Below are 17466 nucleotides of genomic sequence, written 5' to 3'. Positions count from 1 at the left end.
TCTGACTAGATGATGATTTTATATGAAAACGTTGTGATCAATCAGTGGGGCTGATAAATAGAAAGCCACTGCTGAATTTGCGGTATCCTGCCTGGATGACTGAAGCAGCACTGAGGTGCCAGCTTTCATCTATACCTCCCACCAGTCTATAGCACACATGGCACAGGGACACATTTGATCTACAGCCTGACACTGCAGATCCAATCACTTGTCAAAATGTCTGTATACATTTGCTGCTCTTCTCTGAGCAGCACACTTTGCCCTCTTAGTTTCAGTTCACCCTGAAATCAGAACACACAGAGAGCATTGGGGTTGACACTGACAAGATCTCATGAAATAATAATGGTCTGCTTCCAAGTGCAACCTGAACAAAAAACTCACATGGGACATGGCGTCCACTGAGGTAGCTTCTCTTTATCCACTCCAGCTTTTTATGCAATATATAACAGTGGCAACTGATTCCATTAGGAGAAACGCTCCACATATGAACATGCAGTTTCTGTTTGATTTTTGTATTCAAAACGCTCATTAAAGTTTCTTGTGTGACAGCTATTGGAGCAGATTAAGTGCTGCTGAGCTAGGAGAAATGACAGGTTGATGACTTTTCTGAGTTGCTCGAATAGTTTCAGCAGCACAGGTGCTGCCCTGTAAACATTTTTCAGCTTCAGTGTGCTTTTACCAGTTTCTCTGCCTGCAAGTCAACCTATAATCAATGAATAAATGTGCCAGGAATGTTGTATTTGTAAAACCTGCATTTTCATATTCCTTCAGCCTAATTTGAGCCTTATAAATATTTGAAGTGCCACACATACTGCAGCCAGAGATGATGGAAGTAAGACTTAGAGCTCACTGTGCCTTTTTTTGTGCTCGAGTGAGGATTGAGCCCCAGTGGAAAGCAAGTCTTTCATCAAGTGTCTAACCAGACTCATAAACCATCCTGAAAGGCCTCCCTTAGGCACCTTGCTGGGTAAACAATACCATCACTCTGTCATGATCGTGAATTAAGATATTACCACACGCATGTAATTAACATTTGTATTCAGGCCCAGAACAATGTTTCATCTTGATTAAATAAATATTGAGCGACACCACCATGAGAAATGCTGTGTCATTTTTCCCCCCATTTTTCCCCCTGCAGAGAGTAGTAACGGGATTAAATTGAAGGGATTTTCAAAAGCAGAAAACAGGACATGGAAGGTATTTGTGGAGCACAAAAATAGCAAAACCCCATCAAAGCAAGTCCCCTCTCGGAAAAATCGCAGTAGTGGTCCTGCTTCAGACGTGAGCATTGTCCACTGCGCCATGTCAAGCTTTTATGGACCAAACATGGGTGAAATGGAAGTGAAGAGCGACTCGGCGTATAGACTGGCCTGAGGGAGACAGGTTTGAGCCATGAAGAAGTGAAAGAGATGTAGTGTGGCTATTGTACACTTTTATGAATCAACCTATGGATGAACCGTCCCCATCATGCCATTCACAGAAAATGGGTAAAAATTCTCTTTTGCTAATATAGTAATGACAGAAGTGGTTATTTAAGTGCAGGGGCAGGGGATATCGTTTGCAACAGAGTACAGCATATAGAATGAGTTTGTAGTCCTGAGATATACGAACAAAACTTTGATGCTGCAATAGCTTCATGCCTGCCCCCAGCCAGTGTATACCCTCTCTCAAGTGAGAAAACATGGTAGCAAGGGAGTGAGAAGAGACTGGGGGAGAAAAGCTTTGAAGATCACAGTGCTGCCATCAAGTCGGTGTTTGGTACCCCATCCGCACCCTAGAAAAAGACGCTCCCTTTTTCCAGTAATCTGTGCAACTTCCTTTTTCTTCTCCCTCGTTACCTCCTACTCTTTTACTCAATATCAGGAAAAAACTGGTGATGTTAGGAGGATGGCTGTGTTTTCTTGTCTCTCTCTTTTCCTTTTTATTCCCATTAGCCTGAAGTTGTCACAACTACCTGACACCTACACAACTGCTTGCTACCCAGAGAGGAAATATAAAGACGGAAAAGTGATAGGACAATGAGTGACAGGTGATGAGGTACATAGGGGAGTCGATGAGAAAGCAGGGAGGAAAACAACAAGAAAATAGTGGATTTGAGATGGGGATTTGAGCAGGGAAACAGTTTAGCAGTAATCAAGGAGGGCAAGCCCCAACGGAGGATGCACATTCTCTGAAGAAACAGATGAACGCTTCCAGGAAAACAGCTCAGTTAGATAAAGACTCTTTTAAAGACAATAGATAAAGGAGGAGAGTGAAAAGAAAACCAGGCAATGCAAGGCACTTCATATTCAACTAGCAAAATCTATGTTGCAACCTCAGTGCAACAGTTCTGAACCTCTCCTCAAACACTGTACTGGTGACAGCAAGAATAAAGGAAACTTCAAACCACACCTGAACCACACCTTCACCCCAGACACAACAACAGAGTGTTCTGGAGTCAATGCACTGGCTGTTTCCAGTCTCTTAATATTGTTTTTAGGGTCATTGTTCACATCAGTGAAGCATACCGCTTGACTGTGTGACTCACATTGCTCTCTATCTCCCTCTTGCTCTGACACAGACACTCGGTTTTGCTGTTATTGTCTGGGTGTTTCACAGAATTTATTACCACTACACCACACTATACCTTTGCAGCAGCACAGAGCGGCTCACTTGTAAGTTTTTCCCTTCTGTAGATAAGCAGCTACATACATACATACACAACTGCTCCCTTACAAAGTAAGTGATATTGTTATATTTGCCTTCAAGCAATTTAAAATTATAAATTATAAATTGCAGCTACGGTTGTGGAAACAAATTTGTATGCACTCATCATGGGTATGAATGTCATAGTAATTTTGCTTTTAATAATTTCTTTGAACTGTTCTTTTTCCAGGGTTGAATAAATGTACAGCATCTTTAATTACTTTAAAAAATAAGAATTGGGTGCACAAGTTTTAATGTATTTTAATCCATATAGGGTCAACATTATACATATAGGCTGATATATATATATGCATACATCTCCACTAAAATTTAGTTAAATATCCTTTAGCAAGATGTGTTTGATAGTAAGCAACAAGCTTTTGGCTGGATATTTAACCACTCTTCTTAGCAGAATTGATAGAGTTCATTTAAATTGGCTTTTAAGCATTCGATTTCAATTTTTAAATTTGTATTTATTTAGCGTCAAAGCACAACAGCAGTCACCTCACGCAGCTTTATAATGTAAATCAGAAAATCAATCATAGGACTCCCGTGAGCAAGCACTTGGCAACAGTAGGAAGGAAAAACTCTTTCAACAGGAAGAAACCTCCATCAGAACCAGGATTGGGGTGGGCCGCCATCTGCTGCGGTGGTTGGGGGTGAAAGGAAGCAAAGAAAATGAAAAGTAAAATGAGACTTCGACAAAAGAAACACTGTGGAAGAGAGCCAGAGTTTATTAATAACTAACAATTATATGGAAAATGGTTTATAAACATAGAGAGTAAAAAGAGGTGAGTGAAAAAGAAAGTCCCCAGCAGTCTCTACAGCAACAAAACTAAGCAAAAAAAGTAGATCAGGTTTCTGTCTCCTGAACTAAACTCGTTTCCTTTTTATGTCTTTGCTGAAATATTTGGATTTTCCAATTGTTCTGAGTTGTGGTCCATAGAGCGAGTGCTGTCAAACAAATCGTTTTTATGCTGGGGAAGAAAAACTACCAGTTGTAGTCAATCATGATCAGCGAGAAGTTAATAGGCTAGTCATTAAAGATGTACAATCATTTTATTGTGGAAAAGGAACACTTCAAAGAAATCATTAAAAGCCCCAAATTATCATGACATTCATGCCCATGATGAGTGTAAGCAAACACAACTTTGAACATAAATTCGCTTTTTTTTTACCCTTTAAAAGCATATTTGATCGATAGAGTTTTTTAGACTGCTATATCATCAGTGTTCTCAAAACACAAACAAACAGTACATTTTTTAAAAATAAATTACAAAAAAAAGCCAGATATAGCAAATATGATACAAATTAAAACTAATAAATGAAAATTAAAATGTAATTTCATCAGAAGGTTCACAGTAATGGCTCTATTTTCAAAAGATTAGAATTTCCTGGCAATTATTTAATGGTTTAGACTTTAAAGGGTGAATAGGATAAAATCCCTCAGCTGCAATACTAAAATAGAAGCCTTAGTTTTTCTCATTAATTAAACCTGTGCTCTTCCTAATTTGCCAAGTTAAAATATCTGATGTGAAAAAGGTACATGTACTCAGGTTCAGTGTAAATAATGATATGAATAATGGCTTCATTCTTGTTTGTTATCCCTCTATGACCTTCTGCTCCATCTTCATTTTTCCCCTCATCAGTAAAAGGCAGAGGGCCACTCTGCCTGACCCTGATATCTTCCTGTGAAAAGGATTTTTTTCTCTCGCTCTCTCAACTGTCACATAGTTGCCGCTCAAAAGGAATCGCTGAATTTCTCTCTACATAGTAAAGATTTTACCTTACACTATAAAGCGGCGTACAGCGAGTATTGTAGTGAATTAACAGAATAAAAATAGGATTCAATTGAACTTAACTTTAATTTAATTGCTGCAGCGAATGTTCAACATTGTCACACTGTCATGGACATTTGGGACAATGAGAGGCGTCTTTTATAACACCTTTGCCTTAGTGACGAGCCAAAATGTCTGCTTTGTAAAAGGAGAAGACATAATACTAGAATAAAAGCTCATTTGTTTTAAAACACAACACTGTTCATTATGAAAGTTGGGGGGAAAAGTGAAGCGACATATGTCACTACTGTGTGTGTGTGAGAAGTTTTTGAAGAGGTGAAGTAACTGAAACACCATAAATGGCTTTAAGGACAGACTCTGATCCTTGTCTTCACTGTTTCTTGTCCCTACTGTGAGTGCAGGCTTATTACCTCCTGTGCAGCTGCACAGCTATAACCACGTTAGATGCCGTAAGACTTGTATGAAACCCCTTTCTTTTGAGAATACTGCACGAGGTACATAGCTCCCAAAAGATGCATTCACATGTGCTGAATGGCATTTGAGTAAAGCAAGCCTTTCCTAAATCTGCCATGTCCCAGGAGTCTGTTTTTGGGCTTCACTTCATTAAATGTAATAAGTGTGTAAGATCCAATTCACCTGAGCAATGTGGTTATGTTTCGAAACCTACATAAAAAATTAAAATTTTAAAGGAAAGCAAAACAGTTTCATTCTAAAAAAAAAGCAGCACTCAGGAGACCCTCCAACAGCAGACTGTAAATTAAATACATCTCCCCCGTGGTAGGTAAGCGTGTGTATGTTGGCTGGCAGGCTGGTTAAGACATTGGCCATTACTGGGGTTTCTGGTCACGCCATTCTGCCTGCCATTAAACCATCACTCAGGCCAACTGCGTACATTATTCATGTCCCGGGAGGTTTGTCAGAGGCGGTGACTGCAGGTGCTGTGACAGAGCTCTCAATCACAGGCACCCACGCCGTCTGCTCACCTGACCCCACCGTGACACAGCAACCCATGGTCCACCTCAGTTCAGCAGTGGAAGCAGGTCCACAGCTGAGAGTAGATGGAATCCACAGGGGCTCTAAGATACCCCCGACACCAACAACAGCCAACGCCACACATATCAGCTCATGCCTGTCAACTTCAGCACACTGCTGTATAAAAGATAGCCAGGGGAATTTTATTAACTTGTTTGTTCTATTTCACAGAGCCACATAACTCCTGCTGCCATCACACGCACCAACACAGAACTTCTTAAAATGGCGTGAGCCTGTGAGCCAGGATGCGTTTTTCCACTCTGCTGCTCAGATGCTTCCTGTCATCCTTCATGGGGACGAGTAAAAATTCTAGTGGCACATCTTTCCACTGGCAAAGTGAAAAGTGGCCTGCAAAGCTATTTACCTAATTTTACTGCATTTGATAGATACATGTGATCTTTCACTGCCGCCCCGGTGCCCCGCATCCACCGCTCAGTCAGACATTAGAGGGAGTCAAGCTGAGCCGTCATCCACCAAATGTGGTGTTATTTATGACTCTGCCTTTTTGATAATGTGAGTAAGGTCTGCCACATCTGAGCCATTTGTCCACAGTGTGATGCCACTCAGATCCTTGACGCATTACCTTACAGGGTGGCAAATCCAAGGCTGCTCAGTGAAGTCTGAAAAAAACAACAACTATACCTTCTGTAATTATTCTTTTATGGCATCTTTAAGTGCACTTTCAGTAAGATGGCATTAAGCTACCCTTATGCTTTGTAAGTAGATAATCTGGATAGGGACACTTCCTTTGGCTTGGTACTCTCAGCTGAATTTTAGAGCTACCTTGTGTGTGACTGTAGGCGAAATGCAGTGGATAAAATTTGTGTACAAGTGGAATTCAAATGTGGAGTTAATGAATGGTGAGAGTGCTGGAACCGAACGAGAGTAAAAATATTCTGTCAGTTTGAGGAGAAAATCTCATGCAAATTAATTAGTGATGAAACATGTGTCTCTTTCTTCCACCTGATACTCAGCTTTAGCAGAAACTAGAGTCTTTCAGATTCCTGCAGGATATACACATACGTTCAGACATTGCTGATCATCTTTTCCCATTCTTGCCAGTCACTGTGTGGGAATTAGACAAGCACTTTAACATGTATATATATAATCAAATGAAGCCCTCAAATGATGTGAAAGCGCTATATTTATTTACTTATGAATATATTTAATTAAATATATTTTTAGTTGCATTTCATAACGCTCTTGCGAGAGATGAGATGTTTACTTTACAAACCAGATTAAGACTTTAACAACTGAAAACAAAAAAAAACACAAAAAAAACAGACAAAATTTTTTTACTACAGAATACAAAACTGTCTTTTTTATGTAGAAAATGCTCCTTTTCCACTGGTGAAAATTAAATAGAACTGGTGCTAATATAATTTTCAGACCCCTCATAAGCCTCAAAGGCTAACGTCTATTAAAAACTTTTAAAATATTACAATATTTCTGATATGATCAATATAGTTATTGTTATGTACTAAGGAAACTTGAGACACTAACTGCCAAGTTCTTTTGAACTTCTAAAGAGGAACAATAGTTCATAGTTGAAAACATCAAACAAAGTTAAGGGAAGCATACCGCCCAAGATCAAAGGATCTGCTGTAGATTAATAAAACTGCCCTGAACATCATTGGCACCCATCTATTGAGCATTAGTGATACTGGTGAGAGGGCATTGTGTAGAGCCAAGAGGATGCTGAAAGATAATGCTAAAACCCTGCTCCAGCCTGGCAAGCAATACACAAGTATCTGCTGTGTACTGCCACACTTCAACGCTTTCCTCAGGCTGAGCTGAACTGAGACACTGAACTCATCATCCTCACTCCACTACAAATATTTTAACTGTATTTAATATCATGATGTCCTTAAAAGCCTTGAACGTATGCGCTAAAATCCTGTATATATGGTATGAAACTTGAATATGTGGAATATGATGATATAATAATGAATGGAACTTTGGTCCATCGTTGCCTCCTGTTCAACGAGGTGACAGCCTTATTCTCCTCAGCCTTTGGAGATGCTTCTTCATGTTCTGACACATGGTTGAACTGGAAAGGCTCTTATTAAGAGCTGGTCATATGCCGGACTATGTAATGGGTCACTCTGCAAAGTGTGAAAATGAGAGTGAAGTTATGAATTGCTACATTTCTTAATAGCATGCACTTCTATTCCTGGTGAGGTGGCGCGATGCCAGCATTACTATACAGGAATGAAAATGTATAGAAAATTAGACAGATGGCTTCATAACGATGTAAAGTGTAGCTACAGAAGCTTTTATGTGTTGTTTAACTGTAAACTGTAAACCAATCTAATGATATTAGGCATTTCAACCTATCCGTCGTCAGGCTGATGACGCTTAAAAAGCCAAAATTGTGATGTTTTTAATAGTAACAGTAACATATATTTTACAAATCATTTAAAAATAAACATGTTCTCTCTTTAATGGACACAGATATGCAATCCTGTGGTGATTTGTGTGACCTCTGTATGTCTGCTACACCTAAATCTTTAATGTTTTCTCAGGTTTATAGAATACCCACATGCATCCGATGATTGTGAATATCATGTTGAGGTTTCTTTAACCTGAGTGCATGTTGGACTCATTTATTAATATTTATTAGTAAATGAAAAGACAAAATACACATATATTCTATATGACTCTATATAGCAAAAATCATGGCATCTTATAAATATGTCACTTCTCTATTACACTTTAGTTAAAAACAAATTATGTGTCCTCGTCGGCTCATACAAATGCCCTTCCACAGCAGAGGGGCTGTAAAGTAATGAATGTATCGACTTCTGCGGCGTGCTCTTAGTGTCCATCTCCACCACTATAAGCAGGGATTAACTTCCTCCTAATGAAGGGCAATTCAGTGCTGTATTAGGACCAATAGATGCCAACATGAAGACCTTACATCCCTCACCCTGACAATTACAGTGCTCCGGGATTAGCAGGAAAGTTGTGACTATGTCTGCAGAATCCTAAATGAAGGCTGTGCTGCACAGCACAGTTTGCACACAAACACGTGCAAGTATGAACCACCACCCGCAATCATATTACCTGACATCTACCAAAGTTGAAGCTACATTTTACAGGTGCACACAATCAACAAATGCAGACACAAAAGATCAATGACTTGTTCCTCTGAGCTACCGTTTCGTAGCTCTGCTAATGGCTTATAACACATCAGAGTGACAGCATCACAAACACACAACACTCAGCTACTTCTCAGTTACCTCCACTCTGTCTCACACAGCTCACACAGTAATGGTCGTGCCTGTATGAAAGCCAAGATTCAATATGTGTTGCTTCCCCATCTGCTACATGGATAAATTATGGGATACCATAATTAATTCCTGTCAGTGTGACGACAGCATTGATAGGTCTTACAAAAGCAAATTTACCACATCGGCAAGCATTAAACTAAGCCAAGGATTCTGTCTGTTAAGTAAAAGGTTGTTTTAAATGCTTTATAGGATTGTCATGTTTAGCTCTGTAGTTCCCAGCTGAGGGCTAAGTCCATTCAAAAAGTCAAAAGAGAAACCTAAGGGGCTTGAGAAGATTAATGAGGTTCACTAGCGTCAACTAATGTTCCAAAGGATATATTAAAATATAGCATATCTGCACTCCAGAATAACACCGAGATTTTTTTAAAGTCAAATCAAATGATTTTTGTTATTTAAGATTAAATTATACTTAAAACAATTTAAATGAATTTAAGAAAAACTAGAATATGTTAAGGGTACTTTGTCACAATGTCATAATGTCTTCAACAATGACCATATGAAATGGCCACAGCATCAGTTCAGAGTCAAGCGCAGCCCCAGTTGCAATAAACTCATCCACATGTAGGGTACAGTAGTTAAGTTGCTTTAATGTAACTTGATTTAATGAGTGTCCCATCTGTTGTACTTGATGCCTGATCTGTTCTGTAGAGGATACTCAACCTCTCCATGTATCATCATATGTGTTCTACATTTGCCAATGGAGAATATAAATTTTAGCAAATAAAATAACTTCTTCTTTTTCATCTTCCTTTGACTGTGGTCCTAACTGAATTAAAGATTAGGCACCTAGAGTTTCTCTAAGCATTAAAAATTCCAACATTTAAACAGGGCAACAGGAAGCATCATAATCTATGTTTAAATCTGTTTTTCAATCTGAACCCTTCCTTGTTGTTTACATCACCTCACACCTTGTTTAATCACATCTTTATAACAGCTGCTAAAAGGCATCGCCAGTTGAAAGTGAATAAAACCATTTGATGACTTTATACAGAAAGCCTCTTTGATGCAACAGCTAATAACCACAGGCATGAAAAGGCCTTTGTGACAACGACAAGAAAATACAGCTTTTTTTCTGAAAGGGTTCGACTTAATTAATTATTTTTGTGTGTAAATGTAAATCTTAAAAAGTAACTACTATAATAAGAGCATTTAAATGCAGTGAACAAAAACTAGTTTTCCCCATATAATATAGTGGGGGAAAATGCTTAACTACAAGTGCATTAAATCTCTTCAGCCAGAACTTTATTTTCCAACACACTGTCTCTTTCTACTAAAGCTATACATTTAGCTCAAGACCACACAAACATACTAGCCAACTAGTGAGGCAGTTTGCTTTAAAGCAGCCCTGGCAGAAGATGGATGAAACAGCTCTACCTGCTTCGGCTGCTTTAAGATACCGATGTTATTACTTTCTGCAGTGCACTGTTCCCACACAATAATGGTGCTTATGCATAAATGATAATCACATTTCCTCACTATAGCCCTCAGTGACATCCATGTGACAGCCTCTGCGCTTATGTATAAATGATGTTCACATCTATGTAGGTGTTACTCACTAACCCATAACACGGCCCCTCATTCCTCACTTTTATATAAATCCTTTTCTTCAACTATGTGCAGCATTACATGTATAATGCCTGCTCAAACTGACGTTAATTTAACACTTGTGTGCAATTCTTTACTCAAGGCTCAAGTCATAATATTGTAGTTTAAGAGTTAATTGACACAGCAGCCTGTGATTCTTAGAGAAATCCATCACACAGGAGGCAGATGAATTTTTAATTTCCTCTAGCATGATAGAATTTTTTTTTAAAAGAGGGGTCGTAAACATTGAACCTGGAATGGCAAACAAACGGCCTTTTCCTTTACACAATGTCCCTAGCAGCGAGCTAGTCTGCATTCATAAAATCAGCATTTACAGTCATCTGTCTGCTGAGGTGAAAGTGTACACTAATGCTAATTGGCTTCAATATGGCATAAAACAAGGCTTTTATCTAACTCATGCACTCCTAATCATGCTGCTCTGTAATAACAATATCAGAAATCAAATTAATAGTGAGAACAGGTCTTGCTGTGGGCAGACAGGGTAAGTAGGGAGAAATGTCCTCGAACTGAGATGAAATGCAATTTGGACTGAAGACGAAGGCAAGGGGAAATATTCTGAGGGAATTGGAGCAAGCATATGTCTCCAACGAAGAAAACGTCAGGTCCTGTTAATCTTATCTGAATGGCTGCCTGCTGACGTGGATTTAATTTTACACAAGTGCATGTCTGCTAGCTTGTGTGAGTGCACACCAGGCAGACTGTACACACACACACACACTTTCAGATATAATTGCAGTTTAACTTAAAAGTGCTAAACTAAGCAATAAAAAAAGGGATAAGACAAAAATACGAGTAAAAGCACAACATTCAGAACATTCACTCACTGGCCATTTTATTAGGTACGGTGCTCATTAATCGAAATATTTAATTAGCAACTCATCTAACAGAAACCCAACATATGTAGACATGTAGACACAAAGGTCAAGATGACCTGCCCAATTTTAAACTGAGTATCAGAAAGGGGTAGAAAGGTGGCATGGTTGTTGATGCGACTGAGTTGAATTCTCTGTGTCACGATGTGGGATGGACTCAGGCGCAGACGAGGCAGCTAAAAGTTCCGTTTATTGCTATACAACACCAGCTGCGAATATATACAAGTGAGAGGGCAGGGGGAATCCAGGGCACAGGGGAATCCGGAAAAGGAGCTCTTCACACACGAGGGACTTCACAAAACACAGCACACCAGCAACCTTGCACACCCAGGGCTCCAAGGGAAATGGAGCCCACAATGAGCTCCGCCCCGGCAAGACACGGCAAGCGTGAGAGAGGTAGATGTAAACAAGAAACATATGTAGCCAACCTGAGTCAGCCGGGCAGACACGGGGAACATGACACTGAGTTTTTCAGTCATCTGTCTGCAGTTTTTCCCCAAGAGGGTGACGGACCCCCTATTGATCCTCTATCTAATCAGGTGTGAAAACGGTTGTGGGTCACAATCAGCCAAGGTTTCGCATGAGCCCCTTGTGAAACCTAGCCCCACCCTATCATGTGATTGACTGAGGTCAAATGGCCCAGGATGCCCGGGACACCAACGACACCAACTGTCTGCCATCTTTAATCCAGTTTTGAGATCCCTTCCCAGATGCTTTAACGCCCACTCACATCCTGGGCCACACCTTGGCTCGTATGAGGTAGAGGATCAGTAGGGGGTCCATGACCCTCTTGGGGACACTCCCATAGGGCTTAAAATGTGGGATTCTCCACCAATTGCTCTTATAACTGAAAAAGCTTCTTGGATGAGAGGTGAAATGTCTTCAAGAAACCTAAAGAAGTCCAGACGCTTTTCTTTCCAAGCTCCTTAGACTACGATGACCTGGATGACTGAGAACCTTCACAGACAACGAAGGGTGTTCTAAATATTAAAGAGGCCCCAACCCAATAGTAGCAAGTTGTAGCTAACTGACTGGTGAGAGAATATTAACAAATTAGAATGTATGTTTGTATGTTAATCTGCTGACTTAGCCCCTTGTGGCAAAGGTCCATGTTTTAGGGGCTTTCAGTGTAGCCAGCAAATATCTGGATCAAGACTCCTTGTTCCAGCCACTGATTATTGTTTACTAATGCACAAAACAGCTAACAAGAAGATAAATCACTGACAGCTGACGATTTTGAGATTGTCAAATTTTTAAACCTACACTGTTTACCTCTACCCAACCAAAGCCTGCTCAAATATTAGTGGTCAATAGAACTTAGATTATAAGCAGAGTACAAACAGAAACCTGAAAGGTCTGGGTGCAGCTAATCTGGTCCCTTGTCTATAGATTTGGCATATTCATATGGTGCTATGTGTTTAATTTAATTAGTTTAATTAACAGTTTCCCTTTTAATTTTTTAAATGGTACATTTCTACTATTCTCTAAATGAAGTGGGTTATCTTTGTTGTACTTTCTGTTTTACTGTTTTGTTCTCTCTCTGTGTGATTTTTGCATTTTCAGTTTTTGCTGCGTGTTGATGTGTTTTGTTAAATGCATTTTCATTCTGATCATTTTTGCTGTGGTTTCTTACATCTTGTTATCCTGTTTTGTCAAACTTGTTGTGGTGTGCACTCTGGGCCACCATAAGGTGCGTGTGTGTAAAGCATCTTCTTCACAGACAATGACCCACACCTCACCACCCACCCACCCTTCCACCCAGTTTACACACAGCAATTCTTTGTTCCTGGAATGAGAATGCTGAGATGCAGTAAACATAAACAGCATACCCTTCCCTCCCACATATTCCCATACCAGCATTAAGATGAACAACCACCCATTTACCCATTTACAATTCAGTACAACTTACAAGCACATACACGCACCAGAAGAACAAGTAAAGACAATTCTGTCGGGAAGCTATATCTGTTTCTCCGCCACCCTCATACGCATCATTCTCAGAGGCGACAGGCAAAGAGAGTCAGGGAGAGATAGTACATGCTAAGTGAAATGGGAAATAAAGGAGGAGGAGTGGGAGATGTGACAGCAAAAGGGAGACTAGTGAGAAGAGGGAGAGGATGATAGCGGAGTGCCACATTCACTCATCCTCAAACCTGCTCCTCTGCTCAGGAGCCATGCCTCTGGAGGACACCACAGACGCCCAGCAGCCTCAGGCTCATCACAACATGCAGGACCTTAAGAAAGGGCTGAGAACAAGAAAATGAAAGAGGGCCGCAGAAGATTTGAATCGAAGTAAAGATAAGAAGATCAAACTGTGACAGGGGAGAAGAAGAGTGGAATTAAAGAGTGATGGAGAGTGGAAAGGTGGAAAAAAAGAAAAGGGAACGCGATGCTCCCAGAAGCCAGTGTGGTGGGTCTTTGAGACTGTGACACACTCTGGGACATTCATGGTGGCAAATAGGCTAAGCTGCCTTGAACATAGATTAGCAGGGAGCCACAGCAACAGTATGTGATGTTAACACTGAGCTCTGTAGTGCTGCTTCGGGTGCTTATCTGTGGTTACGCTGTTATTTTAAAACCCTTAAAGCACTAATGTGACCTCTTTAGCCCATTAAAGAGGAAGAATCCTATGCTTTTGGTTTATTATCTTGATATGAAAAAGAAAATTATACAACAATGGGTAATGTGGTAGTAGGTGGGAAAATATTGGAATTTCAGGTGTAAACCTCAGGAAAACATGTTGATGACTACTGTTCATGCTACTTTGTTGTTCATTAGCATCGGGATAGAGCAGTCTGGGTGCTCCCCCATTAGCTCATTTTTATGCACAATGTGATACAAGAGAGCAGAAACGTGGAGACAGGGTAATTTCAGCAGCTGACACGTTGGGACAGAAGCTTATATGTATAGCTGACATATTTTTATTTTACTTCTTTTTTTTAATCAAAGTAGCGGACCACACTTGCAGAATGCCAATCATGGACTCAGACTATAATGCAGCAGCCCGCAGATAAGAGAGGGGGGGAGAAAAAGCGAGCAAAATTTCCATCGCTGACAAAGTATAGCAGTAAACCCTTTCTCAAATGTCTTTTAGCAAGATAGCAGGCTGTAACTCTAAAACCACATCTCTTATGTGCAGCAGCCAAAGCAAGGCAATATTCCCTCATGGCACACCAGTTGGATGACTGAGTGAACTATTTCCCTGCCAAGGCAGGGCAGTGGGCTGGCGCTACATCCGCATAATCCTCATTGTGTATTTACAAACCACCTTCTGCCTTTTTTCTGTCTTTTATAACCTTGTCTAAGCTGGCCCCTGGTTCCCTGACGTCCTCCTGTGACTCTCTGATGTGACAACTGGGCTGAAACTCCGTAATTTGGAGTTAGAGATAAGGGCAGGGAAAGGATGTAACTCCTGGTTAGACAGTGATTGAAGTGGCTCTGGAGGGTGACTGCACGGCAGAAACCTAAGACCCATTTATTTAAGTCTGGAACGATGGGCCTTCAATAACTGAGTGTAGGTGGACACGGTTATCAAATGCATATAGTAGAGCTTCGTGGAAAGCAAGAAGGAAAATAAAAGGATGCATAGATTACATGTTTCTAGTGTGAGTCCAATTTATGTGTAGTAAGTAGGCTAAACCTACAGGTACATAATTTCACTCAGGTAATTTAAAGGTTTTCTGGAGTTGAGGAGAAGGCAACAAAATTTTAAAAACTGTGATGAAAAAGGGGGAAATGGAAACAAAAAAGGAGATGAGAACAGATGCATTAAACTATTAACAAACTCCATGTCCATTCATCTTCTTTTTTTAACTACATTTAATTTGTGTATAATGGTTTAACGGCACCCACCTGGAGAATTAGCTCAGCCAGCTGTTCGTCTTGATGCACCCAACATTTGCATAACACCACACATTGGAAATGTGCATTCATTTGTCTTTTTTTTTTTCACTATTTACCTGAAGAATTCAGTAGAATATGTACAAATCTGAATTTAGAAAGTTAAAATAATGGGCAAAAATGGAAGTTTAGAGACGTATTATGCAGAACTAGTTCAACGTGTCAACTGAGACAGGGTAGCGAGGTCACCAGCAGACCTCAGAACTCAGTGGACACTAGCCGAAAATTACTAAAGTATAACTGTGACATAAATATGTATCCAAATTTTTTTTTCTAACAGAGCAAGCTATAAACAGAGCACTAATATATTGTCCAAAGACAATGTGACGACTATAGTAGTCTATGGCCACCACTGCATAATAAATGGCCTGCATTTGTATAGCGCTTTACTCAGTCCCTAAGGACCCCAAAGTGCTTTACACTACATTCAGTCATTCACCCATTCACTCACACACATTCACACACTGGTGATGGCAGCTACATGGTAGCCACAGCTGCCCTGGGGCACACTGACAGTTGTCCGGCGAGGCTGCCTGACCACCACCAGTAGGCAAACACGGGGTTAGTATCTTGCCCAAGGATATTTGGCATGCAGCTAGGAGGAAGCCTGGGATCGAACCACCGACCTTCTGGTTAGTGGCTGACCTGCTCTGCCACCTGAGCTACAGCCACCCATATAATAACCTATAAAACATTCGTAAGTGTCAGTTTTCTATAATCACGGACAAATACTGCTGTCATCTATCAAATTAATGGTTGCACAAAGCTCTTGGTTTAGTAATCTAACTTTGGTGTGGCATGGCAGGCCATGAGCAATTTTACTAATTATTTAGTCACACGAGATTGAAATACGACAGAAACAGGGGACACGACACAAATGGTTGCCAACTAGTTGCATTCTTGTTATATTCCTGTAGAAAAGCAAGGTTGTTTAGTGCCTATGTCATTTTTCAGTTAAATCACTGCCCTGCAGCAACAACTTCAGTATCTATAGAAGAATTTCTGTTTTAAACCTATGAGGTACCGGCTGGACAGAAGGTTGTTAAATTGACAATGATTCAAACCTCTGGCCTACATGAAATCAACAATTCAGACAACCACTCTTGACAACTGGCAAAATAGTGCTACCTTTTGCAAAATACAGTGAAATATTCCAAGGCTTCTCCCTTCTTCTTTACAATTGTTACACTTTGGAAAGCTATTCAGTGTGCTGCATGGTTAATAACCCTGCTGTAGAGGGTTGCAAGCACCTAAAGCCTGTGCCAGCTGCCGTTGGGCAAGAGGCAATGTAACCCCTAGACAAAGTGCCAGTCCCTCCCAGAGCTACTGTAACACAAGGACACAGCCTAACCTGTAGGCTCACGCTCACATTTACGGCCAATTCAGAATTACCAGTTAACCTACCTACTATGCACCTCTGTACTGCAGGAAGAAGCCAGAGTACCCTGAAAAAACACAAGAAGAACATAGAAAGTCCACACAAAAAGGCCCAGTTAACCATCAGGCTTAAACCCAGAACCTTGTTGCTGTGACAGTGCATCACCATGGCACCCCGTCAAACTAGTCAATAGGATTAAATTTAAAAAAACAAATAAATAAATTATCAACCGCCTAAAGATATCTCCTGTACCCTCTGGCATCTCTGTTTGTGCGGTTGAGAGCAAGTGTGTGTGTTTATTGCACGCTTGGATGGAGAAAATGCCTCTTTACATGAGAAATGCACACATGACCGACTCCAGAAGTAACAAACAAGCATAAAAAACAATTCCAAAAACAAGACTACATAATCTCAAATGTCTGTGCTTCTCATGCCAGAAAAATTCAAAGGCAGCAGTAGTTTCATAGCATGCTTGATAGTTACCCAGCGGTGAAGACGTGATTGACGTGGCTGCAGGATCTGAGCCTCCCTGAAATCGAGCCAAGCCTTCCGTGGCTGCCCTGCTCTGGTGAAGAGGGAGGAGGGGGGGAGGCCTGGGTGTGGAGGAAGGACAGAAGCAGCAGCAGCAGCAATCTCCTCACACGGGTGAAACCTACAATACATGAGACAGGGTCAGAAACTGCTCCCCAGTGGACAGAAGGAGATTTGATAAGAAGCTGAAAAAAGACACATCATTTAACAGCTGTCTTTTGGAGTTTAATCCTTTATTGACATTGGGCCAAATGCCAAAGATCCCGTCCCTCCCTCAGTCTAACCAGTCCCACCCCCCTCTCTTTTTTTTTTTTAAACAAGCCCAATGACATTCAGACCTGGGAGCAAAGCAGAAACAGCAGGGGTTTTAA

General features: G+C 40.6%; 1 protein-coding gene across 3 annotated transcripts in view; it reads right to left on the bottom strand.

Moving 5' to 3' along the window:
• drp2 (dystrophin related protein 2) overlaps positions 1-17466 on the bottom strand; it is a 179802-nt gene that overhangs the window by 102611 nt on the left and 59725 nt on the right. For all 3 annotated transcript variants that reach the window (XM_086302105.1, XM_086302079.1, XM_086302096.1), the window contains exon 2: positions 17048-17216. The gene's annotated coding sequence lies outside the window, so the exon portion shown is untranslated. The remainder of the gene's footprint in view (positions 1-17047; positions 17217-17466) is intronic.

The sequence above is a fragment of the Aulonocara sp. 'chitande type north' Nkhata Bay genome, linkage group LG2, assembly GCF_057382095.1.
Source record: "Aulonocara sp. 'chitande type north' Nkhata Bay isolate Kocher_YH1m ecotype deep benthic linkage group LG2, A_spYH_male_GT1.1, whole genome shotgun sequence".
Classification (NCBI taxonomy): Eukaryota; Metazoa; Chordata; class Actinopteri; order Cichliformes; family Cichlidae; genus Aulonocara; species Aulonocara sp. 'chitande type north' Nkhata Bay.
The sequence above is the reverse complement of the archived record's forward strand: the minus strand, read 5'-3'. Positions and strand labels throughout refer to the sequence as shown.